The following is a 24191-nucleotide window of genomic DNA, read 5'->3' as shown; positions in this document are numbered from 1 at the left end:
AAGGAGGAGTGTGGCTCAATGGTTAGAGCGACAGACCCTGAAGCAGAGTTCTGGCCAGGGACCAGGGTTCGATTCCCGCCTCGGCGGGGCTCGGGCTCAATTTACTCGGACCTGTCTATTCTCGCCTTGGTGCCTATTCTAATCACGGGCCCCACGCTGCAACTCTGGGCAATAGCTTGCTTAGCCTCCACACCGGCCCCAACAGCGCTAAGGATGCCTGGCTTCACCCTGGGGGTGCCCAGGAGTGGACACTTCACAGGGAAAGCCAGGAGGGGTTCCACAGCAGTATGAGTATCAGCGCCAGGAAACCGCAAAGGCGACACCGCAAGGTGGCTGTCTGGTGACAGTGCGCTCTATAAGTACCTTGACATTTACATTTATAGAACCATTGGAAACTCCCCTTATCATAGCGGCAAATTCAGTCCTAAGCTGAGTTTTCTCGATCCCCAGCTAAGCACATACTGTACATTTTCGAAATGATGAAGAAATATACACTAAACTGAACAGGGATGACATTGAACTGGTTTAACAATACATCTCACAATATTGTTGACCTCCTCCATTGGGCTGACCTTTCTATGATGCACTGTGATTTTGATGGTGTTCAGGTGAGGACGCTTACCCGCAATCCAAAGCCGAGTTTTCTGCTCTCCCAGGTAAGGGTGATAGTTTCATGTACTCAGATTGTCCCCAGGTGTCACCATATGTGGTATTTTTTGATGGTGTATCTGGGCTAGATTGTAAATTTTCGTTGTTTGGGTTGAAATCCAAGTGATACGAATAAATCCGATTAGTGTTTGTATTTTTTATTATTGGTCACTGTAAACGAAAGGATGGCACAGCCAACACGTGTTTCGCCCCCTAATTGGCCATCAGGCCTGGGGCTTCCTCAGGGCTGTACATATACAATGTAAATCCAAGTATAATAGAGACAAGGTGCGGCGGGTCATGTGTAAATCATGTATGTAATAGTTGGTGATAGGAATTAGAGACGCATAACGTTAGATGGGAGGGAAAGTAGATATGGGAAGAGAGAGTGAAGGTAAGGTGAGAAGGGGATCAGGGTATGTGTGCGACAGGTTAGTACAGGTAAGTAAAGCAATGTGTGTGGCGTGTTTAAGGAGCGGAAATGTGTGGGTGAGGGAGACAGAAATAAAGTCAAAAAATGGTAAATACAGAGTATAGTCGTTTTAGTGAAGAAAGATAAAAGATGTGTTTAGAATGTTGAGAGTAGAACATGAGAAGTAGGTATATTTTGTGGAGAGGGTTTAACATTTTACAGTTCAATAGTACATTTTACAAGTTTATAAGCAGTTCCCAGTGTATGATTGCGATAAATAACGCATAGTATCAATTACATTGTTTAGATTCGACGATAACCGATCATATGTGGAAAATTATACAAGGCATTGTAGGTCAGAAAGGAGCAGAGTGATCAATTTAAGTCAACAGTAATCATTGTATGTCATTAAGCGTATCAATTGTTTGAAATGACGCGATCGTAAGACGTGTAAAGTATTTTTTAGAAAGATATACATTCGGCAATACGGGTATAGTGTTGAAAACAAGGCACGGTGTCATTGTAAACAGAAATAAGATAAAAATATATTTACAGTGAGAATTGTAAGGGTCACATCAAGGTTGCCGGTTCAGGCATGAGATAAGGGAAGAAAGGTTTGGCATTAGTCAAGTTCTTAGAGAGAGTGTTGAAGACGGTGTTTGGCGCCAAAAAAGTGAATCAGTGACTTTGTGTCGTTGAAGGTACCGGCGCGTCATGGGTCACAGGGACAAATCTTATAATTATTTTTGAAAAAGATCTGTCAACGGAAGGAGTGGTATGTGGTTCCAATAAAGTGACTTCGTGCGGTGTCAGGTACCGGCGCGTCATGCATCACAAGTTCTAGTCATATATTATTGAGGAAGATTGATACAGTGACATATGAATTACATAACAGTGAAAAATCGTCAATTTTACGATCTCTATCAAGGAGGTAATCACAAGAAAATAATAGTGGAACTATCGCCGAGTGAAAGCGGTGCTCTTAGATTTTCTATACACTGTAGGTAGTCAAGGCCACACGTAGAAGCTAGTCTGTGCGAGTTCCGAACAGTGTTGAGAGTGATAAGGACATACGCATGCTCCAAACGATAAGGTGAGCAGGTTCGATTGGATAATTAAGTAGGTTCAGGGATTCCTTACCGGATTTTCAAGTAAAAAGGTTATTTTGTGCGGCGGTTTGTAAACCGAAGATTTCTAAAAGAGGAGAAAACACATGGGGGAACAAGCAAAGAAACGTATAAGCTGGAGGCAGTCAGGTCATGCTGGGTGGCGGGGCGGGGGAGGTGGGAGCGTGGGTCGGTGTCTCTTACCTCTGGTCTCGGCTTATGCCAGGTGCTGTTGGTGTCCTTGTTGTGGTGGTAATGACTGCTCATGGTAGCGAGCTATAAACAAGAGTCGTGTGTGAGAGCTTCCGGTTCGTAACCCGGAAGTGGCAAAATGCTTTCGCTGGGCGCCATGTTGGATTGGGGATTTACAAGGGGGTTGCGCGGAATTGGAATAATGATCGTCAATTGTAAAAGGAGTGAGAGGGCGGTGAAAAAAAGTTGATGCAAATATGAGGAAGGTTGTAAAAAGGAAAAATTATGTCGGTATAAGTATGAGGATGGTTGACACCGGAGGAAAGAAAAATAGTGTGTCAGGCATGTTTATACATTGAGACATATGTAAGAATATCATATTTACAGCACATTTTATCAGTTGATATCTGAAAAGCAAAATCATAAAATCAAAATATGAAGGGCATAATTATGTTGATTTCACACAGAAACGCCCAGTGGTCAGGAGGTTTGCCATCTGGTATGTGCACATGTTTTAGACGTATTTTGGAAGAGTTACATGTAACAAGAGGGTACGTTGCTGTTCCCTGGTTGCAAAAGGGGGAACCTCGGTTGAGAGTTGTTGACAGCGGCAGGTAGTGTTATCTTTGGGTAAAGCAGGGCGCGGTCGGAGCAGTTTTTTGGAGCATCTATTCATCTCCCAACCAAATATGCATTTCCGCATCCTTATTGAGCCCCAGATTTGTGGTTCTATAGTTCATTATCAGTTCACTTTCGCGTCTTCGTAGTTTGAGTTCACGGTCTCCCCCTCTTTTAGTTTGGTGTACAATCTCCAAACCAAAAAAGCGGAAGTCTTTTTTGTGAGGGTGATAGTCTTCGAAGTGTTCAGTGAGTGGGTGGCCTGAGTGGTACTTATGGATATTGCGGTAATGTTCCTGAATCCTGGTCCGTAGAGGTCTGATTGTACTGCCGATGTACGGAAGGTTGCAGGGACAAATTATAACATAGACACAGAATTTGCTGTTGCAGTCAATCCATTCTTTTATAAAGAATTCTCGTCCTTCCGTTAATTCGACTCTTGTTGTTTTGTTGCTGCTTAGTTTGCAAATGTTGCAATTTCTGCAGGTGTGGAATCCTGGAGGTCTGTCCAGGAATGTGGAGACCATGTTTCGTTTGTCCACAAATTCTGATTTACACAGCATATTCTTCAGATTAGGGGCGCGTCTGAATGTTATTTCAGGGTATGTTTTTAGATCCTGAGTAAGGTTTGGTGTCTGTTGTAACAAGTGCCAATGTTTCTTGAGGCTTTGTCTGATTTGGTGATGTCCATTGTTGTAATCCGTTATGAAGCGTATAGCTGAATCTTTCTTTTTTGCTTCTGCTTTGTTTTGTTTGAACATCTGTTTTCTTTCTATTTTGGCAACTGTAGTCATATGTGGTAGCCAAGTGTCCACGAGAAGCTACCACCTTAAAAGGTGTACAAAGGTGTAAAAAATGTCCTTGCTGAATTAAGACTTCAAAGGAACGACAAAAACTAGGAAATAATTTTTTCTGGAGTGAAGAGTCAGGATCAGCAAGTGAAGTGATAGATGAAACAACTGAAGGAACACTACTTTGCTGCGACGCACCCTCCAACCAGATTGAAGCCCTTACATAGCAAAAGAGTAGGAAAAGGAAATGATGTCAAATATCACATAAGGAACCATAAAGGATTGGGAAAATTAGTAAGAAACAAAGGAAGAGGCAGCCATGATGGAAAAGGAAAAACAAAGACAAAGAAAACCGAACTGCTACAGAGTAGCTTTAAAAGGCAGCTGCAAAATCGGTGACAGGTGATTGCACTTTTAGAGCCTCATAGGGAAGGAGAAGCAAATAGGACACTAGGAGCATAAGAGAAGGCAGCCCCGGGCGAGTGAAAGCCGTGGCCCACAGCTCACCAGAACAGGGGGAGGAGCAGAACTCTGATGATAAGATCAGGCACATAAGCGTTCCGCTGGGAAATATGAAAAGTGGGGTGAATCTTCCAAGAATTAGTAAGGCGGAGCCTAAAGACTACAGGATTCATCTGTTTGGTTATCACAGAGCGACCAGAATATTAAGGACAGAACCGGACTGGTAAATTGTGAGTGGGCAGAAACATGGAAGACAACCAAACCTTATCTCCCCCCATAACACCTTAAAATTTGGGATCGGTCTTCTTAATTTATTGGTTCTGGGTTTCGTAGCAGTATTAGAATCTTGTAAATTCTAGGGAATCACTTGCCTCTCTGAATCAAGCCTCCAGTCTATAGAATGTCAGCACCAATAAGTACTTGAGGAGTGGGCAGACGAGAAGCCGAAAAGAAACGAGGACGGAAACCTGGGATACAGTAAAAAGCAGAAACCTTATAGCAGAGCGGACAGAGTTACTGTCAGAGAAGTCTGCCAAAGGTAAGTATTCCCCCCTGTTCTTTTGAGTGGCATTAAAAAACACCATAGATAATCAAGACTCTGATTGACTCTCTCAGTCTGTCTATGGAATTGCAGATGGAAATCCAATCTCAGGGCAGAACAAATTGAGCTCCAAAATTTTGAAATGTAGTGAGAGTCCCTGTCTAAAATTATGATGTCAGGGATTCTGGGAAAGCAGAATATGTCAGCCAGAAATCTCCTTTCCATCATGTTGGCAGATGGAAGTTTCCACAAGTAAAAATGAGCTATTTTGGAAAAGAGGTATACAGTAACCATGATCACTTGATTTCCTCCAGAATGTGGTAGCCTCAAAAGAGGAAATCGTGTGTCATTGATGAAGAGGAGCAGGCAAAGGCTGGACAACCCCAAAAGGCTTATCATATACTGCCTTGGATTGTCCACTGGCAGGACAGGATTTTACATACAATTGTACATCCTTCTTTTAAATCTGTAGGGACTTGCTACTGTAGTGTCATGACATATTTCCAGAACCTTGGTTTAAAATCCTTAGTAGGGTTCAACATGGTCTGTTGTAAAAAAGATAGGTTGTGGTGGTAGGCCATGGGCACTTGACTCTCCAGGACATCAAGAACATCCAGAGTGAATGTCAGTGGGAGCATCTCTCACATGCTGTAAAAAAGATCTTGGCAGAAACACAAGTTTGTCAGGGAGCGAAAGGACACAGGTCTCAAAAACCTCAACCACAATCTCTTGTCTGGACAAAGCATCAGCAAGAATATTCTATGTGCCAGGGATGTGTGTAATTTAAAAGCATACTGTACAAAGAAGTAGGCCAAGTGAGCGTGTCTGCTGTTTCCACATTGCTTGCTTCTCTCCTTTACAACACAGATGGGTTTTCCTGTGACATGGGAGAACAAAAACAAATATGGATTCAGAAGATCAGAATATCATGTACACCACAAGAAACTGGTTCAGGACATCATAGAATATGCTGTCGATAAATACTTGAAAGGTCACTGTAGCATTGGAAAGGCAAAGTGGCATGACCCAGTTCTCATAATGTCCAGAGGGTGTCTGTAAGGCTGTCTTCCACTTCCACACATCACCCTTCTTTATCCGGAGTGTAAGGTAAGCTTCAATAAGATCTAATTTTGTGAAGTATTTGGCACCCTGAATGGATTAAAAAATGCCATCGATTAGTAGAAGGCAGTATCATTTATTTTTAGAGGAACACTGCGTCCAGCCCTCTACTGTGCATGACTGAATGCTAAGTGCATCGGGGTATTGGCCGCTAGTGATGGGAATGAGGCAAAGGGCCTGGCCATAGGAGTTGGCTGCCTATGATCAAAATCCCGGAAATTCACTGAAAAATCATAAAGGTTAAAGTGATGTTATAGTTACACTTGCTAATAAGATCATAGCTTACATTAGGAAAATCTGAGAAATTTACTTCAAAATCCAAAGATTAAAGTGACATTATAGTTTGGTGTTGAAATAACATAAAGATGAATGTTTAAAGACACACTGAAATTGATCTGTTAAAATTCACAAACCTAACTATGACTTCTGCCTCTACCCTGCACTCCTCATGGTCTCATATTACATCACTAAATGACAACATTGATGACGTCACATGACATCTCACATTACATTACTGATGACATCACTGATGGAATTATACAATCCTTGTGACACCATTCTATAGGGTTTGAGACTTTAAGTCATTCAAGACGCTACTCCTGTGGCCAATTGTTTATTCACCTTAGTGGGCTTACCCTCTAAAAGACTTCACATGCCCCACAATTTTAGGTCAAGAGGTTGACAGGTACATATTTGCCACTGAAAATATACCTCCTGCCTGGCCCTTGGAACCTGGAGCACCAGTGCCTGTCTGCTTGCCAAGACCAGTGGGCCCTGTGAGGAAGAGGAGAGCACTGGAAGGAGAGAGGTCCAGTGTGGGATCCTGTCAAGTGAATCCCTGCATCGAGGTGTGAGGAGATGGCTGGTGCCCCGACCGGGTCGTTGCCTTTGTGAATGTTCAAATTAGTGACTCGTATGCCAGAGGAGGCTGCCGTGAAGATAACCGTGAAGTTTGTCACGCCGTTCTGGCCACCGCATGTTTATTTATTTATTTATTAAGGAGTTTTACATAGCGCTAGCCAGACCCAAAGTTATCGGAGCGCTTTACAACAATTTGTAAAAAGGAAACAAATTATAGCAGTGAAACCACAAGGTGCAGGAGAGGGCTTTGCGCGTTGTATAACGATAGAGGGAAGGTTTCATAGTCTAGTAATAGTGATTACAGTTGTTCACAGTTGCATGTGTGCAGTGAGCAAATCAGCAGCCCCGTATGCCAGAGATGGGCTGCCGTGAAGATTGCTGTGCCAATCGGGGCGTCACTCATGTGCGGTGTGTAAATCAGCGACTCCGTATGCCAGAGTGTGCCACCATGAATTGGGACCTGCAGCATGTTGATCGGGCCATCGCCTGAGTGAAGAGCAGATGTGGTGACCCTATACCCCACAGGGGGCCCGAAAAGGAAGACAAGGATTTCAGCCTGGTGGATGCCATAGTCGTGAGGAGAGGCCATCGTGATGATCTGTGTCAGACTGAGGGTTGGAACCAAAAGCCACTGAAGCACCCTCACCGCTCCTTGTGGGAAAGACCAAAGGAAACTTACTTTTGCATTAAAGGAAAGCAGAGAACACCTAGCCGCGCCCCCTGCAGAGCCATTTGTGTGATATTCACCCAAGGCAGCTGCTGTAGCCGCCATACCTGCAGGAGAAACGCTCTCGGAGACTCCAGTCGGGAAGACCCTGCTGATGCGGGCAAGACTGAGCAATTACCCTGGGCTAACTTGTCTGCCAGTTAGCGCTTTGACTATTCTAATAGGGTTAGAGTGCAACTCCTGAAACTCAGACTGCTAGTGGGGGCCGAGATTCAGACTGCTAAAGAGCCTAACCAGAATGCCGCCTATAGTGAATGGGGGAATAACCACTATCGTTGGTGAGAGGGAAGTGGGGATCAGGAGACATTAAAACACTAGAGGCCAGATGTACGACCATTGGAAATCATGACTCGCAAATTGTGACAAATTGCGAGTCACAATTTGCGAGTCGCAATTTCCAATGTACAACAATGTCTGAGACAATGTGACAACACGGTCGTTGTAACGACCCCATTGTGTTTGCATCGCGGAGTAAAATCCACAATGTAAAGACATATATTCGCTGGGGTCAGCAGACCTCCATGTGTGGTACTGCTTTTAAGTAAAGCTGTTTTTGTTTTAATGTAGCCCGTTTTCCTTAAAGGAAAAAGGGATGCATTTTAAAAAAAAATTTCCCTTTTCATTAAAAATTTTTAAGGGGCAGGCTGTGGTCCCTGGCACCACTGCCTGCCATTAAAAAATGTTTGCGCATGCATTCCCAAAGGGGAAGGGGTTCCCTGGGGACCCCTTCCCGTTTGCGAGTGCTTCACTACCCTTCTGAGAAGGGTGGTAAACTGCAAGTGTTTTACGACCGCAATTGCAGTCGCAAAACATTCTTACATAGCTGTTGGGGTCGCTATACGGAAGGGAACGCCCCTTTCCTAATAGCGAGTCGCTAAACACTATTTTGAGTCACAAATTGTTTGTGACTCACAAAATAGAGTTAGTACATGGCCCACAGGATTTTTGCAAGCGCAAACGGGTCTGAAACCCATTTGCGCATGCAAAAATCCGTCGTACATCTGGCCCTAGAGCCCTTATCTCAGGAGATCTTGTGCATTGTTTGTATATGCCCTATTTCACTTTGCGGCCAAACATAAAAACTTATTTTGTCATAAAACAAAATATTTGGCTGTGCAAACATCTATTGCCGCTATTGGAAATATTTTGAGTTGTGAGCCTGTGTTCATCTTCTGCATCCACCTCCTCCACCCCCGAAGGAAGACTTGGACTGCCCGACCCATGCTACCACTGAGAGTCAAGTGCTGAAGGAGCACTAGGCCCAGCTGTTTAGGATCCATAGTAGGTCAGGTACCGGGACATTTGGAGTAAATGGCCTCAGCCTTTACGGTTGCGCCCAATAGGTGCTGCATGCCCCATGGCTCCCTGAATACATTTTTTTGCATTTATATATTGTAAATGGTATAACCTCCCCCAAATAAAAAAAAAACACAGATTCAGGATAAACATGAGAGAGGCCGATAGGTGATGGAGCTTTGGAATAGTAGAATGAGCAGCAGATTTTGAAAGCTAATTGGTTTCAGTCTCTGCTTTGGCACATTATGTGATTCCGGGCGAATCACTTAGATTGTAGTATGCCTAAATATTAAAGGTAAACATCTGAAACTCCCTCGTGTAAAGTTCAGGCTTCGGCGTTCTTCAGGTATTCACTTAATATGAATTTGTACATATTTATAACCCTACCACCCTCCTTGAGTAATAAAAAATAGATTTAGGCACAAATCTCAGAGGAGGAAAGTTGGCTTAGTGTATGACCTGCTGACTTTGAAGTTTAGTAATCTGGATTTGAATCCCAGCTGTGGCATTTCCTGTGATTCTGTGTGCATATCTCAATATCTGTGCGCCTGCATTCGTGACTAGTACATGCAACATCTGAGATACTCCTGCATCAGTTTATCTTGCTTTGAAGTCTAATTATGTGGAGAGGGATGTATTATTCATGCTTTGAAGTTCAGTTCAGAGCAGAGGGGAGAAGTAAGTTCTGCTCAGAGCTTCCTCTGTGGTCAGTGTTGCATTGTCCACTTTGGTGGTTGGGTGGGAGGAAAATGGCTGCTGGCGAAAGAGGAGAAAAAGTGTGAGTTGAGAGTTATATGGGGGCAGGACATTTTCAGACTACTTCAGAACACTTCCAATGACAGGCCCTGTAGGGGACTCAGAGATACAAATGCAATGAACTGCCATTGTTTGGTCTAGAGAATAACCTCAAACCCCACATTAGACTGGTATTGAAAAAATATAACTTCTGCACATAGGTACAAGGCAGACATTAATCATTTTATGCATTTTAACAGGTGTATAATCACTTTTCAGAATTAGTAATTTTGCTACAATTGATTGATGAACTACTTTTGGATCAACTAATGCTTAGCTGTGGAGAAGTGTAATCTTGATCACATCTGAAATATCGTAGGAGTGAGTCACATTCATATGTAGTCACCTCTCAAATATATTCTGTGTAATTAACGTTACTTAAGGGAGTGGAGTAGTGCGTATTTAAAATATTCCACATGACATACTTGTGTATAGAAAATGATTAATAAGGGTTTTTGTGATACGTAAATATTAAAGTGATAGGATAAGTTAACATAAATGTGTCCCATAGTGAGGGTATTACATTTGAATATGTGTAAACTAATGTTTAAACATTTATACGTGTAACGAGAATTTATTTCATGCAGGTGCATTTAGAATGACATCTTTGTAACTCTTTACAATTTATACATGTATTAGGGAGCTGCATTTATTGTGTGTGTAGAAATGTGCACATATTTTGTAAATTGTGCACTACTAAAGTTGTCTGGAGTGGACCTCTAGAAACAAGTTTAGTCCATGCACTCGTTTAGAGTTTGACATGTAATTCATATTTAACCTTTCAATGTTGAATGTGGGTATTAGTATTTTGTTTCCATTGCAGGTGTGGAGAGATTAAGCCTTATTAGTTAGCATGGGAGGGTTTTGTTTTCTTAAGATAACAAGGTATGAGAAGACAAAGTTGGCAAGGATAACTAGGGGTGGGCAGAATTTGCGAAATCCACTTTCGTAAATTATCGCGAAAATGTTAAAAATTATCGCAAACATGCGGAAATATCGCGAAGATGCGGAAGTTTTTTTCCCGCATGTTCGCGAGATTTTCTGCATGGTTGCGGCTCGCCAACTTACCCATGTGGTTGCTCGCGGGAGCGGCCATCTTGTTTTCAGTTGTCTCGCGGTGCATGATCGCGAGAAGAAAGACGTGATCGCGCGACGCATGACGTCACTGCGGGCACGAACTGTCGCGAGACAGCGCAAATGGCTAAAAACAATACAACATCTCATGGAGAACGCGACCGGATCAAGAAAACTTGTCGGCGAACGCAGGGATTCAGGTATGGCGATCGCGCGCGAAAATGTATTCTTTTACAGCGCGAGCAAGAAACAAATTATCGCCAAGCTGCGGAATGCGGAAATTTTGACATTTTTGCGCTTTCCGCAGAACGCGAAAATGTAAAATTATCGCAATTTCCGCGAACGGAACGAAATTTTAGCCCAGGCCTAGCTGTAACGAGCAATAAGGCGAGTTCTCATGGGAGCGGAGAGGAATGACCAAGGACGAGCGAAGTTGCAACTTATCAATGTGGGAAAGGTGGTTATAGTATCCATTTGTACTCGAGCTATGGAAATTCACCGGCAAAGATCACCTGGGATTGTCTACTCTGACTGCAATTGATCTTTTATGCTGAATGAAGTGAGGGACAGGAGAGTCATCTTAGGTTTTCACAGGGAGCAGACCTATTGCTTCTGCTTGTGTGGCTTTATGCTATTTGAGCCATGGTTGGAGGGCCTTCTACTGAAGACTCTGACAGCTGTCACCTTTCTGATTTCACCTTTATCAAATGTTTCTTAGCTTAGAATTGCCCCTTTTAAGGTAGTGTAGGGAGAGATATCTTGCTCATGCTTATATTGGAGAATCATCAGATGAAATGTAATACTCAATTCTTTTTCCTGATTGTCTGCATTATTGTCATAGAGTTAGTTGTCTGCTTTGCATTATATAGGGTAAATCTCTTCAGGAGATTTGGTCTTATCATAGTCTTTCTGTACTTTTATATGATTATGTTGAGATTGATCTACAGTGATTTGTTTCTAAATTTATAATAAACCCTACTAAACTCAGATTAGGTTGTCGAGTGGACAATTGTGTGGCCACAAGGGTTGTACTAAAATGAGATGTTAACAAGTGATAATTTTCTCCCTTTACCTCTCGTGCTGCCAGATTTTCACCCCTCTGGTTATAAATGTTTGATTTGGCCCAAACTTCAACATCTGCATCATTCACAAATTATAAGAATGCTATGGGTCATGGAGGATCATACACTAGAAGTCATTACTAATGTCATAGCAATAGATCAGCCCTTCTGATGGGTTAAAACAGTCAATAAGTAGAAATTACAAGAAGAATGATGATATATTCAGTGTTGTGAAAGAGAAGAAGAAATATAAAACATTACCTTTCGCCACTGTAGTAGCAGTTGTCCTTTAAGTTTATTTCAAACATGCTTTACTCTTCAAGAAGGGCCACTATTCAAGGCACACAGAGACTCAGACCAAAACAAAAGGATGAAAAAGGCAGGATAGCACAAGTTAGAGTGAGAAAGAAATTGGGTATGAATTGAGAAAAGAACATAAAATTGTTAGTGAGGGACAAAAAAATATGCCTCTGAATCCAATAATGAACAGGATAACTGTTCTCCAATGTGTTTGGTGAATATGTTGAGTATGAACTTTTTTTAATAATGATTTAACAACTCATTTGCAATCTGCCATGTTGAGTTACCAGCTGCCATTTTTGCCTGGATCAGGTAAGCGAGGATTCTCAATTAAACTAACTCAGCATCTGAGATTTATGCTGTTGTATCTCTTGTCAAGATAATTCCTCATATTTCTCATAAGAAACCCAGACCTTTGTTTGTGTACCATTATCTAAAGTTTCAGTTTCTCTCACTATATGCGGCTTCAGCTGTGTTTGTGAAGAAAATGTATAAGTTAGGGAACTTTAGTGGGGAGCTAGAATGAAATGCTCAAATGCTTGGTCAAGGCAATGCTCTGTGTCTCTGGGCTTCAATATCACTATATGTTTCCTTAATAAGCATGTTTTAGACTTCAAGTGAGCTCGGAGCCATAGGCACTGGGAGTAGGTGCTGTAGCACCCCAAAATAACCATGCTAAAGTTCAGGAGTTGAATGACCAATAAAATGCTTTTAAATTTAATCTTGTCATAGAGATCAATAGGCAGGCTCTGTCTTCGGGTAAATTTCTGCTTATTCTTTTAACATGGAGATTCATGTGTACTTTTCTTTCTCTGACTGCAACGTGAGAAGATTTCATTCTGAGAACTATGTGACAATGTTACAGAGTGAGAAATGGCAGGTTGTAGGGTGTAAACCCCATTTCTAATACACAACAAAACTTGAACAGTACAAATATTTCAAATTATATCATAAGTTCAAAAAACACAAATGAAGCATTTTCTTTTGTAATTCTGAAGTCGGAGGGAAACAGCTATTTTAATAGGATCAAAACAAATCAAGATACTTTCCTTCATGATGTGTAAATATTAAAAAATGTTCACTATAACCCTTTTTCTACACATTATCATTTGTGTGTTGTATAGCGTAAACTACATGTCTGTGCAAATTTAGTGGCCATTTCAATGGAAAATGCAATGTTCGTAAATTGCAGTGCACTATCACACCATGCTTTAGTAATATATTTGCAACAGTGTGCTCCAAAACGCACCACCAGCTGCATGCTACACCCTGACTACTCACATAATGAATGTGGGTGAGGCTCATTTGCTACACTTGTTCTTTGTGTGATGCTGGTAATTTTCACAATCCCTATGACTTCTGTGATGTAACACTGATGTACCACTCCATGACGAAAATTGTTCCAGCACCACTGCTCAGAGCAATATTTTGTTGCACAATAGTATGGTATAGGTGTCATGGCAGACTGAAGATTGTGATCTATAAGGGATAAAGTGCACCCTGTCGAACATTATAAGATTATTGCTAGTCACTGAGGAGTTCCATTACCATATAGAGGAACGAGGCTGAAGGCCGAGTTCCTTTATAAGGTTATTGAACTCCGAGGTAACTTGCAATTTCTTATCATGTACCCTAGAGGATACTTTATCCTATATAATACATGGTCACAACATTACCTTTCCTACAAACCACTCAAAACCTTGGTGTGTAGCTCTTTCATATGAAAGAGCGAGCACGTTTGCAAACATGAAGAATAAAAAGAAAACCTCAAATGCAAAATTAAACACATCAAAAACATGCTGGATATTTGTTGCAAACCAATATTAGAAACAGTTCAATACAAGTCAGATCTGGGTTGAATCCAGCCTCGATCTTTAGCTCACTTCGCCACCTCAGTTCAGACCCAGCTATATGCAAATCAGTCTTGATCCTGTGCTTCATGGGAACAGTCCATCCCGAACTGCCAAGCCAGGTCTTCCCTGAACCGGAAACAAGCATCCTGGGAGCGGTTTCTGGGTAATAACCTTCATCAGCCAGGCTTGCTTGAATCCAGTGGCAAAGTGAGCCAGAGACCCACGTCTGGGCATACCCTATCAACTTAGGACAAACAAAGCAAACACAAGGAGGTGATGGACGGAGCGCTGAAACTTTTCAGACACTCACCCCCAGTCACAGATCTGGGTTGAATCCATCATCATTCTTTAGCTCACTTTGTCACCTCAGTTCACATCCATCAATATGCAAATCAGTCTTGACCCTGTGCCTCATGGTAACAGTCCAGCCGGAACTGCCAAGCCAGGTCTTCCCTGAACAGGAAACAACCATCCTGGGACCGGTTTCTGGGTAAAACCCTTCATCAGCCGGGCTAGCTTGAATCCAGTGGCAAAGTGAACAAGGGACCCACGTCTGGGCATACCCTGCCAACTTAGGGTGAACAAAGCAAACACAAGGAGATGATGGACGGAGCACTGAAACTTTTCAGACACTCACCCCCATTCACAGATCTGGGTTGAACCCATCTTCATTCTTTGGCTCACTTCGCCACCTCAGTTCAGACCCAGCTACATGCCAATCAGTCTTGACCCTGTGCCTCATGGGAACAGTCCAGCCCGAACTGCCAAGCCAGGTCTGCCCTGAACCAGAAACAAGCATCCTGGGATCATTTTCTGGGTAACACCCTTCATCAGCAAGGCTAGCTTTAATCCAGTGCAGCTGCAGAAGCTCAAAACGCGTAGAAACATGCAGAAATATTCCATCTATTCTCTATCTAAGGAGTACAAGAAATAACATATTCTCACTGCTTTTTATTGTAAGCTATTAAAATAGAGCAGAAGAAAGAAAATCAATGGTCAGTTTGTCGCTTTAAACAGCTGCTTTAAATATGCTTTGTGACCTGAGCTTCTTTTCACCTCGGCTGATGGCTCTGGCAGCAGGCATTGTGATGTAAGAACTTAACTATAATACCCTTATAATAGTCAAGTTCTGACATCTTTTCTATATAATCGGTGACTTGGTGCATCACAAGTCACCGATTATAAAGAAATTATTGACTGCCGTTTATACAGGGATTCAGAATCCAATGTACTATACTATTATTAATGAATAGCCGTTAAACAAGCATTTGGTGCCATATTCACAGAGTTAGCTGAACCAGACATTTCCACTGAAGTATTTTGAATACTTTTTGACAAACGTGCTACAATAAAAATATATATAGCACTTACGGGAGATGGGATTTAATTCACGTATATGTGCCAAAAAGCAAGTGATATTTAGGCCAGATAATAAATGGGAAACATGTGAGGGGCAATTATTTCCTAGAGTATTTTTCAGTTTCCTTAGGGAAACTGTAAAGTTTCTCACATAGGATCTGCTAAAAAGATGGTACACAACATGTCAATAGAAAACAACTGAGAGTGCTCAAAAACATCAGGAAACATTTGGATGAGCTAATAAACAGTATAATCAGGGATAATTTTATCCCGGAGAGGCAGTGTGGAGTGATTTTCAACAATCGCACTCACAGAGCTTTTTAGGTCATGCCTACGCAGCGCTAGCACTGTCTTTTCGAGACATGCTGTCTTCAGGATATGGGCTTGAAGCTCCGTCCATTACCCGCCCATGTTTTCAATTGGCTGTTGTGACTGTCCTTTGTAAATACTTCATTGTGTTTGGTTGCTTTGCTCACTAGTCCCTCCTTAGTTCCTCCTTTTCTATTCTTGTAACCTCCCATTGGGACAGCCCCTATTACTTGTGTTGATACTCAGTATGTTTAATTTACGCGTTGTGAGCACTCTTTTGTTAATGGTTTCTTCAGCATTGCTGCAGTTGCAGGCACAACAGCTATGCCCTGCCCGAACCGCACTTCCCCGACATGCAAGGTAACATTTTCTTTATTTATTTTTTGACCTGTGCAGAGTTCACAGCTATTTTATATATTTCAGGTGGGCGGATTTTTTTTCTATTTATTTACTTTAATAGCAATGGCAACACGCTTACTTTACTATTAAACATATTATGGTAAAGCGCGGTGTGCCATGATTACTATAATAGTAAATAAGTAGAAGAAAAAAAACCAGCGACCGCATAACAATTTTTCTTTTATTTATTGACTTTTGTACCAATAGCGGCATGCCGCGGTTTAGCTTTAAATATCTAAAGCAAAATAGTGTGTACTGCCATTGCTACAAAAGGCAATAAATAAAACAACAAAGGCAGGCGAACGCCGCATTTCTTTTACATTTGCAAAGCAATAGCTCTGTATTTAACTAATGTGAAACCTATTGCATTGCAAATGCTTGTTTGCAGACATTGGAAGGTGCATCTGTGTTATCAAAGGGGGAACTGAAAGCACGTGCCACCACTTTTACCTGGTTCTATATTGGGGATCTCTTACAGTCTCCTTTACTTCTAATGCCTTTTGGTCAGGTCTCAGCAACCTCTCTGTTTCAGAAGACTGTTTATCATGCCTCCGAGGATCTGGAATCACACACTAATGTCTTCCTAGGTGATATCTGTGTCTACTTGAATCGTATTTCAGTGCTCTGGCCTGTCCTGGTATATATACCCATAAGTAGCCTGGGGCGGAAGGAGATAAGGGGCAGTACCACAATAGTAAACAAGCTCATAACGCAATGATAGCTTTTTGTCATTGTCTCTTTTCATCAGTAACACTTGAAAGTGAAAGGTCGCTGTTCAGACACAGCTATAACTGTGATCTAGTTTTTCACTCGGTCTTAACAAACAATACATTTACCTTTTGAAATAAATAAAAGTAGCATATGCTATTGTTGTAATCCCACTTGGTACACCCCGCCACCCCTCTGCCCTCTTACCCCATGGTACACCCTCGTTGCCAGTGTTACAAAGACGAGGTACACGTAGCATTTATCAGAGTCTTCTTTATTCCGTCATAACACCATCACAGGTTCCAGTCAGCTGTGGAATGTTCACACATTCTGCACTGGGCTGTAACATAGGGTGGGAGGGCAGAGGGGTGGCGGGGTGTACCAAGTGGGATTACAACAATAGCATATGCTATTTAATTAGTGACAGTGAAAAGTATGTGTCAAATGTGCCAAACAAGGTAACTTGTCATGCGCTGTAAAAGCAACCTGTGAGCTAAGTTCTGAACAAATGTATTCCATTATGAGTGTGTGAGATACACGTGACTGAAACTATGCGACAATGACATTGAAATGTTCTTCCCAGGTGTGATACTGTTTACTATGTGTGTTGCTTTCTTACAGTTTGGAGGCTGCTTCAGAGGGCTAATGAAAACACAACATAATCTCAAATGTCATGAGCCATGCCACATCTGTTACCTTATGTTCCTTCACATCAAGCTGACGAGTATGAATGACAGTTAAATACAATATTATGACAGCATAAATTATTAAGCTTTTTAAATGAATCCCTTTGTTGAATAATTAGTGTTCCATCATTGTCTGAGAGGTGTGACCATAGGTCTTTGGGTGCCTGCAAAGAACTAAAGACCCTACAGAATTTGCAAAATGTATTACTTGCAATGGCCATAGTTTAGGGTGCAATATATTTCTCAAGTAAATAACTTGCTTATTTGTTTGGGTGTTTGGGTTGTGCATGTGTGCCAGGAAGGGGTAGGTGCGACGGGGTGAACTTTGGCATTTTCTTCTCTGGCAGAAAAAACTTTAAGGCTGGTTCTGATGGTACCAAACTTATCTTTAGTTCACGCCATAAACTGTGCCACTTTTAGTGATTCTAAACAAAGCTACACCTTATTGGTAGTAATGTGAGCACTTTATTAATTTCCAGGGGTGGCTGGTAAAGGTAAGAGCGGTGGGCGGGTGAAGGGGTGAAGCGGGGTTGAGGGGAAGGCAACTTAGGACGGGATAGGGAAAATGAAATAAATAAAACCACTTACCTTGCACTATACGCATCGCTGCCTCGGCGATCGGTTTAGCGCAAGGTAAGTGGTTTTCTTCATTTATTTTATTTTCCCTATCCCATCGTTTGTTGACTTCCCCCCCGCCCGTCCCGCTCCGCCTCACCGATCTTAACTGTCCCGGCTGCGCCGGGTAATTTCAATGTTATGTTATGTTTTGTTACCACAACTTGTAAAGCACAACAGCTGCCCCAGCAAAGGGGCGTCCTGTAGCTGACAGCAGAGCATCTGACACGAGCGGGTGGAACATAATAGGACTACGGTGCAGGGAAAAGGTGAGTTTTAATGGCCTTCCTGAATTCTAGGTAGTTGTTCAGGCCCCGATGTGAGCAGGAAGTGAGTTCCAGAGGAGGGTCGCTCTACTACGAAAGGAGCGGCCTCCAGCACGGACTCTCCGTGTCCGGGAGACCACCACCAGGTGTTGACCCTGTGAGCGGAGATGTTGTGAGGGAACATATGGCAAGAGGAGGTTGGCCAGGATACTAGGGGTGGTCAATTTCAAGGCTTTGAAAGAGATGCATAGAGCCTTAAATTCAATTCGCCTGGCCACAGACAACCAGTGAAGATGACGAATGGAGTCAGACACCGCACAGGACCTGCGCAAACCAATAAGGGTTTAAGGGTTCTTGCTGCCGAGTTCTGTGCCCTTTGTAACCTCAGTATTTCAGCTTTATTGGACCCCAAATACAGAGAGCAGGCATAGTCCAGTCTTGACATTACAGACGCCTGAATGATTACCTGTCGTGTAGGTGCATCAAAGAATCCCAATAGGGGTCTAAGCCCCGTAGTAGTCCGAAGCAGGTTCCTGCCACCTTTTTGGTTTTAACTCGGAAGTTGAGGGAGGAGTCCAGCCACACCCCCAGATTTTTCACAACCTGCTTTGGGGTGGGGGGGGATGCACTACCAAGGGTTGCAGTCCACCAGAGTTCACTCCACTGACCATGGTCCTTACCCACCAGCAATACCACCGACTTGCTGGCATTCAGCTGGAGACAGTTGGTGGTCATTCACTCGGCGACTGCAGCTAGGTCACCCTGAAACTTAAGGGCGTCCCGCTTGGCGTCTTTCGAGAGCGCCACCACCGTGTATCGTCGGCGTAGGAGACCATGGTCAGTCCTCTGCTCTTGGCTACTGCAGCCAGAGGTTGGACGTAAAGATTAAATAACAGGGTGCTAAGGGAGGAACCCTGTTGCACCCCTTGTTTGATGGGGTGTTCGCCTGAGGCATAAGGGGGGACTGTTACCTCGAACGACTGCTCATGAAGGAATGAGGCAAGCCACTCCAGGGCCGGATCAATAATTCCCGCCTCCTCCAGATGTCGCAGCAGTATGGCATGGGACACTGTGTCCAACACGGCACTAAGATCCAATAGAATCAGTGTTGACGTTCGACCAGTGTTCAGTACAGACCAGAGATGTTCTGTCACAGCCAGGAGAGCGGAATCCGTACTGTGACCTGGTTGAAAGCCATTCTGGGAGGGGTCCAGTGTGTTATTCATGGTCAGAAAGCCCGACAGGAGGGAGTTGACATATGCCTCCGTAATCTTTGCCGCCCAAGGGAGTAAGGAAATAGAGCTGTAGTTCTCCGGTTTAGCCGGGTCAAGAGAAAGTTTTTTGAGCAGGGGTATCACCATGGCCCGTTTCCATGCCCTGGGCACGGTTGCCATGGCAAGGGACCTGTTTATCTCCTGGCCCAAAGAGGATATGATAGCAGGAAGCACTTGCCAAAATTGGTCTGGTTTGAGCGGGTCTGCAGGGGATCCTGACTTAATTTTACTGCACAATGCTAGCAGCTGGTCGGCAGGGATTGGCGGAAAGGCATCTAAGGTATTAGCCTTTAGACAACACCGTGCCACCTGCATGTTACTATGTGCAGTCAGAAAGGACCTGTAGATGCTATCCACCTTCCTAACAAAGAAGGTGGCAAGGGCCTCACACTGCTCATTGGACTTGATAGTCGGCCCAGCGGCTGTCTGCTGGGATTGAAGGCTAGAGAGTATCGAGAAAACGCTCTTCGCTGGGTTGTCACTCTCGCGGATATGATTGGTGTAAAATGCCGCTCGTGCCAATTGAATGGCCTTATGGTACCTCTTAATCGCTGCCCGGTAGATATCCTTCGCAGCGGGATTGAAGTCCCTTCTCCATATATGCTCTAGCCTCTTACAGCCCTTGCGCATACCAGCCAGTTTGCCTTTATATCATGGCCTAGTTTTAGATTTGTGGTTAAGAGACCATTTCTCAGGAATTAGGCTGTCTAACGGCTGGCTGATCCATTCGGAGAACACCCCGTATGCCTCATTGGGGTCGTCCAGCAGACTCGGGCAAGTATCCGATAGGCAGGCGTCAAATTGATCCCAGTTCAATTTGTGCCATGGGGGTTTGAGGGAGGTCGTCCGATCCTCATGCTGTGCAGGGATTGTACCCTGGAGTGACATAGGGACCAGATAGTGGTCTGACCATCCCATGGGGATGGGCGCATGCACTGTAAGCGAGGGTATGTTTGTCAAAACTGGGTCTAGCAGGTGACCGGCAATATGCGTCGGACCCGAAACCAGTTGCACTAGCTGGCAAGCCGCAAGGTCAGCTGCAAACTTAGCCACGTCAGTGTCATCAAGATTGTCCAGATGAAGGTTCAAATCCCCAGTGACGGTAAAGTTAGCGGTGTTAACTGCCAACGTGCTGACCTTATTTGCGAGGGCTGCCCTAAAGTCTGTGCCTGACATTGTATAGTTTGGGTTCAATGTAATGTTAAAGTGAGCGCATTCTCATCCGGATACGACCTGTTTTACGAAAGTACAGGAGTAGCAGGATTTGAAAATAACCGCGATGCCCCCGCCTCTAGACGCCCTGTTAAGAGTGAGAATACAGTGGCCTAAAGGGAGCACTAGGCCTGGCTTGGCTATCATGGCATCACAGAGCCACGTCCCGGTAAGGAAGAGGACGTCCGAAGAGACGTCCTCTAATAGGTCATGGACATCAGCGTAGTGTTTGGCTAAAGAGTGACAATTAAGATTAAAAATGCTGATATGCTCCAATGTGAACTATTGGAACAATTAGCACCCTCACTTAGGGGCATATTTATCAAAAAGTCACGCAGCGCAGCAATCCAACTTGTTGCATTGCATGACAGGGAAAGGCAGCGAATGTGCCGTATTTAACATCATGCGGCACATTTCTGTCCTTTCCCTGTGCTGGCACACAATGTGCTGCCAAGCACCAATGCAGTCAAGCACCAACGCAGTCACCCTTGCACCTTGGTGCATGGGTGCCTGCATTGTAAGAAGGATTATTTTGTGGAGGAAGGAACACCTTCCTGCACAAAATACATCCACTGAGGCATTTTCCTCTTTCTATGTGTGCTGCAGAATGGGGACCTCTCCCTGGGGCGTGTAGAATTTCGGAGCATTCCCAGGTCTACCAGTAATGGTAAATCTGAAAATGTACCAAAATCCATGGGTGGATGCGTGGGAACATCCACGCTCCACCCATGCAATGCCTCCCTAGGGCAGAGTAATGCAATGCAGCGATTTGTGCTACGTTGCATTACTCTAGATTTAGCAAGCCACTCAAGGTCATGCAAGGTGACTTTGCGCGACTTGACAAATCCTACTTAAGAATTGTGTCACTCTTGCGCTCCGTAGCGTGGTGCAAAGATGATGCAAATCCTTGATAAATATCCCCCTTAGGGTTTGATAAAGGGGGAGCCCTATTGCCTCCGCCAACGTGCGCTTCCTCTGCTCAATTTACAAAACGGTTCTCCTACTGCAGGTGTTCTCTGCCCAGGTTCCCTATGTGAGGCAGAGAAAGTAGGCAATGGTGCAAGGCTCAGGGAAATACCTACCTGATCATCAAGGCCATGTTTGTTTTGATTTAAAGCTTTATTCTTTTCTGAAAACTAAAAAAGAATGCGAAGTAGGCCATCAAGACAGTGTGGCCCACCCAGCATTAATTTCTGACAAAAAAATATCCTGCTGTGTTGATAGGGGATCTTCCACCCGAAATTGACCACCAATGTGATGGCAAACTCAAAATAGAGCTGGTTATCTGTCATGGGGTTGGAGAAGTCAACATTCAGCCATCATTGATGCTCTCATGATAAAACCATCATGCATTGAGAAAACGTGTAATTACAAGGGATTGTGTCGGTTTTACCCCATATTTGTTGCAAAGTCAGGGTGGAGTGTGGCACGAGCGTCACATTCTTGAAATAGCACTGAGAGCAGATATGTGGAAATTGAGATAGAACTCGTAACCTGTGTTTGGGCGGAGAAGCATTGTTACTAATATACATAGGGGTGGCTTTATCCATTCTAAAGACAGACCGTAAACGGTTGTTGGGTATTCTTTCACAAGTGGTGGGTTATCTAATGCAGCGAGAGTTGCTAGATTAAGTTTGAGGCTTCAAGAATGGTAGCTCGAAAAATATATATGTGTCTGGGGAGGGAAAACGGTACCATTGTTTAATGGAAGGCATTGGAAGGCAGTGTGGGGTGAAATACTCCTGTGCTTAGAAGGCTAACAAGGGGGGGTGGGGCGCTGGTTCTTCTGGGGTCTGGCCATGAACATTTTAGTTGGAAGACTATATGGAGCACATAATATCAGGAAGAAGGAAGAAGGGAGAGGGTGTAAGGCAGCTGTTGGTGGTGCTATTGCCTTGCATGGCAAAGATGACAGATATTGTTGAGGGCATGAGAGTTAAAAGAGGCAATTGCATGAGATGGTTCTGTGGAGGGGCAGGGAGATGGTAGGTAATGGCACTAGGACATGAGGACGAATATGTATATGCGATAACCATAGTTAGGTATGGCAATAGATGTCCGCATGTATAAAAATAAGTTGCTGTGTCTTGATCACACATTACTTCTGAATAAACCGCAGAGTGTGGAACCCAGTCTGCTCAGTAAGTCATCATTGGATCACAGTGTGATAACTGCATATGGGGTTCTTGGACCCTAAAAGCTAGATGAAAGCATTCAGTTATAGATGTTATGATGTACAAGAAGGATTACAAACCTTGCAAATACTCCAGGAGTGAGCCTGCTCCTGTACAAGGGGATGCCAACTGAGACATGCCACCTGAGAGGGTGAGTGTAGCATGTATGAGGAACCAGAACTACATTGATGATATATAAATAGAATAATTATGGCCGTTACCATGTTTGATCTGTGATACAATATGTAGGTTGATGACTAATTTTGAACCTGTTTATGTAATTTAGGTTGATGACTAATTTTGAACCGGTTTATATTTTAATTTACCTTGTTGCTGGTTCTCTTGTGCACCAAGTTTTCATCAGATATCCCATTGGGTGCTCCAGCGTCCAATGATTTCATTAGAGAATAGCTGCCTGATCCACGTCAAATTTCTTCAGCTTACATACATCTCAAGGAGAATACTCGCTGCTGGTGAGCGGGGAAGCAGTAACTGAGCCTGACTAGATCTTTGAATTCTAATAAGAGGGTCCAGCCTTATTCTGTAAGAAGATGTCAAACACATTTCCTCTTATCTCCGTGCTCTGATCCCTCTTTTGAAACAAGTTGGGGACCATGCTGCCTTTAAGAACATGCTCTATCCTTTACAACTGGACTGTATCCTTCCTGATGTGCTTCCACAGCAGCAATAGAGAACTCAGAGGCAATTTATCGGTGGATGGGTATTTCATGGCTGTGCATCCTTTTATCCACCTTCACTTCCTCTAAGGTATCAACTTGAGGATGACCAATGATGACCATATTTCTTCAGCAAAGCCAAGGGGTTCTCATGCAATGCCTGTGGCCAGTTCGATCACAGAAAATATCCTTTTGGAACATGGTTGCATGGGAAAATCATACCTGTCAATCACACATTTGGCTGGCATTGGCATGCATCCGTCTAAACAATAACTGATCCAAATGTCTGATCATCTTCCCATGGTTTAGCTGTCTCTGCTGGAGGGGAGCACTGGCAAAGTGCACTTGGGTCATTTCTGGTTCATTCACCTTTAGCTCAAGGTGAACTTCACTGACTGCTGCGGTGACTGGCATTCTCCCACTCAACAGGTCATAGCAATGATACCAGAAAACTATACTTCAAGTGGAGCAAGGAACAATCGATTACTACTCACATCTCCAGTACTCTCCTTCAACTTGTCATGGCTGGCACCTTCTCCTCTCAGCACATGAGTTCTGGAGCATAGTTTCTGAAGCATTCCTCACACAGTGACCAATCAGTCCCTAAAATGAAACCTCTTTCAACACAATATCTAACATACCTACGAACCAATTCC

Source organism: Triturus cristatus, chromosome 3_1, assembly GCF_964204655.1.
Source record: "Triturus cristatus chromosome 3_1, aTriCri1.1, whole genome shotgun sequence".
Classification (NCBI taxonomy): Eukaryota; Metazoa; Chordata; class Amphibia; order Caudata; family Salamandridae; genus Triturus; species Triturus cristatus.
Note: the sequence above shows the minus strand (reverse complement) of the source record.